Source organism: Ovis canadensis, chromosome X (assembly GCF_042477335.2).
Source record: "Ovis canadensis isolate MfBH-ARS-UI-01 breed Bighorn chromosome X, ARS-UI_OviCan_v2, whole genome shotgun sequence".
In the NCBI taxonomy this organism is placed as follows: domain Eukaryota; kingdom Metazoa; phylum Chordata; class Mammalia; order Artiodactyla; family Bovidae; genus Ovis; species Ovis canadensis.
Window position 1 is genome coordinate 117,485,710 of NC_091727.1, and position 3,687 is coordinate 117,489,396.

A 3,687-nucleotide genomic window follows, 5' to 3' on the forward strand; every position below is an offset into this window, starting at 1 on the left:
CAGTTGTCTTTTTGCTGTAACTTCACATGGTGGAAAGGGCAAGGATCTCTGTGAGGTCTTTTCTAAGTGCACGAATCATATTCATGAGGGCTCCACCCTCATGACCTAGTTCAGTTCAGTTCAGTCGCTCAGTCGTGTCCGACTTTGCGACCCCATGAATCGCAGCACGCCAGGCCTCCCTGTCCATCACCAACTCCTGGAGTTCACTCAGATTCACGTTCATCAAGTCAGTGCTGCCATCCAGCCATCTCATCCTCTGTCATCCCCTTCTCCTCCTGCCCCCTATCCCTCTCAGCATCAAAGTCTTTTCCAATGAGTCAACCCTTTGCATGAGTATTGGAGTTTCAGCTTTAGCATCAGTCCTTCCAAAGAAATCCCAGGGCTGATCTCCTTCAGAATGGACTGGTTGGATCTCCTTGCAGTCCAAGGGACTCTCAAGAGTCTTCTCCAACACCACACTTCAAAAGCATCAATTCTTCAGTGCTCAGCCTTCTTCACAGTCCAACTCTCACATCCATACATGACCACTGGAAAAACCATAGCCTTGACTAGACGGACCGTAGTCAGCAAAGTAATGTCTCTGCTTTTGAATGTGTTATCTAGGTTGGTCATAACTTTCCTTCCAAGGAGTAAGCGTCTTTTAATTTCATGGCTGCAGTCACGATCTGCCGTGATTTTGGAGCCCCCCAAAATAAAGTCTGACACTGTTTCCACTGTTTCCCCATCTATTTCCCATGGAGTGATGGGACCAGATGCCATGATCTTTATAGCTTTAAGCCAACTTCTTCACTCTCCTCTTTCACTTTCATCAAGAGGCTTTTTAGTTCCTCTTTACTTTCTGCCATAAGGGTGGTGTCATCTGCATATCTGAGGTTATTGATATTTCTCCCAGCAATCTTGATTCCAGCTTGTGTTTCTTCCAGTCCAGCATTTCTCATGATGTACTCTGCATAGAAGTTAAATAAGCAGGGTGACAATATACAGTCTTGACGTACTCCTTTTCCTATTTGGAACCAGTCGGTTGTTCCATATCCAGTTCTAACTGTTGCTTCCTGACCTGCATACAGATTTCTCAAGAGGCAGGTCAGGTGGTCTGGTATTCCCATCTCTTGAAGAATTTTCCACAGTTTATTGTGATCCACACAGTCAAAGGCTTTGGCATAGTCAATAAAGCAGAAATAGATGTTTTTCTGGAACTCTCTTGCTTTTTCCATGATCCAGCGGATGTTGGCAATTTGATCTCTAGCTCCTCTGCCTTTTCTAAAACCAGCTTGAACATCTGGAAGTTCACGGTTCACGTATTGCTGAAGCCTGGCTTGGAGAATTTTGAGCATTACTTTACTAGCATGTGAGATGAGTGCAATTGTGCGGTAGTTTGAGCATCCTTTGGCATTGCCTTTCTTTGGGATTGGAATGAAAGCGGACTTTTTACAGTCCTGTGGCCACTGCTGAGTTTTCCAAATTTGCTGGCATATTGAGTGCAGCACTTTGACAGCATCATCTTTCAGGATTTGAAATAGCTCAACTGGAATGCCATCACCTCCACTAGCTTTGTTTGTAGTGATGCTTTCTAAGGCCCACTTGACTTCACATTCCAGGATGTCTGGCTCTAGATGAGTGATCACACCATCGCTCTCAAAGGCCGCATCTCCAAATACCATCACATTGGGGATTATGTTTCAACATATGAATTCAGGCAGAGGACACAGTCTGTATCAGGGTGCCCAGCATTAATTATCTGCCTGCCTCTTCTGGCACCTGTGAGGTGGGACAGTCTGTGGGGCAGGTAAAGAAATTCATATGAAAGGGCCATGAGATGGATAATAACGAAAACCTTTTACTTCAAGAATTATATCCCTTTGACAAGTTTTAAAACTAGATATTCGTTATCCAAAATTGTCTTCCAGATGCAGATTTGGGATGTGCTTTGTTCCCTGGACCACCTTGACAAGTCAGCATCCCCTGGGTTGGCTTCCTTCCCTTACCTGTCATGGGTGGAGAGACAAGGAGAAGCCCAAGTCAGGCAGGCCTGCAGACTTGGAATAGAGATGCTCTCATTAGGTAGCCCCTCTGGGCAGCTGTGGGTTCCCATGGCTAACCATGAAGTTAGGAATGTTCAAACTGCAGGGAGCAATGGTGCAAAAGGTAACACCATCCACTCACCAGACTCCATGAGAGTTTTACATTGTATTTTCAAATCAAGACTGCCTTCAGGATGACACCAAATGGGTTTCTATTAAACACTGGAAAATGTTACCACAATGCTTCTCTTTCCTTCTTTGTTTAAACAATTCCATTGATATTCATTGGTGAACCAACTTAAACAAATCTACTCAAAACTTCTTCTCCTCTGCCCTTAATAATTGAAGTTCCTAGAACTTAATGAAGCTAAGGAGAGAGGAGAAATGGATGACTCTTTTTAGATGCAAATATTCCCTTTAGAGGGCTGGGTCCTTCAAACTTCCTTTTTTTTTTTGGCCAGGATTCCCTCCTAGCTAAGGTTAACCAGGAAAAAGCCTACGAATTGATCTGCCCCTTCTTTTCAGCTGACTCACAGCAAGTTTCCCACCTGAGCTCTGAGGATCCTCTCTGGGGCCCAGAGGAGAGAGCAGTCAGGGCTTGACTCCAGCTCCCCTCAACCGGGGCAACTGGGCATTCACCAGTTTTACCTAGTGAGCTTCGGGGATGATTTCATTGAAGAAAGGCTTTCCCGTCCTTAAAGTTAAAAAGTTTTAAAACGTTGACAAGTTTCATCTCTTTTAACAAATTTGTTGAGCATCTTCTCTGGACCAGGCACTTGACTCCCAGGTCTTCCCTTACATATGGTAGCACAGCTTTCCCCAGGCCGGCTAGGGGGCAAGGACTGGCCTCATGTCCTTCATCTCCTCCTCAGGGAACAACATGGAAACAGATTTTACTGAACATTGCAGTGGACATTCTGGCCCTAGATAGCAGTGAGCAGAGGGACAAGAGGAAAACCCAGCTGGTCTATGTCACACCTTTGCCCTGGATTGTTCACAGAGAGGGTGGGCAGTCCTACACTTGGGGTTAACAGTCCTACACTTGGGAAAGACTGGTAACAGCTCTGGAAGGGAAGAATCCAGCCCTAGCCAGGGAGCTGCAGTGAGGAATGAGCAACCCTCGCCCCAACCACCCCCACTCCCCCCCCACACACACACTAGGGGTGGAAGCTTGGCCAAAGCGTTTACTTGTTCTTTAGTTGAGTTTCTCATTTTATAAACTGGGAGTGATCCATCAATGACATAGTTCTTACAGGAAAAAAAAAAAAAAGGCATGGTGGACATTAAAGACATTGACACGAAAAAGGCTGCCCCTGGCTAACCAGAGTAGTGAAAAAAATCCAGAGCTGAAAGAAACTTATATATCGGTCCTGGTTTCTCAAGTGCGGGACTGAGGGCTAGAGAAGGCAGGCGACTTGCTGCAGGTCACAATGGGAGTTTGTGACAGTGCCAAGATTGGAAGCTAGGGCTCTTGCCTCTTTGTTTAAAGTTCTTTCCATGTGACCAGAAAGCTTCCAAAGGACACAGAACACCTCCCAAATAAATAAGAAATGATTTCAGATTTCTGAATTATAAGATCTGCCATTCAACAAATATTTATTGAAGAGCTACTAGGTGCTAATGGAGCTGGCATTTTGGGGGGGCAAGAAGAGAAAGGCAGGACACT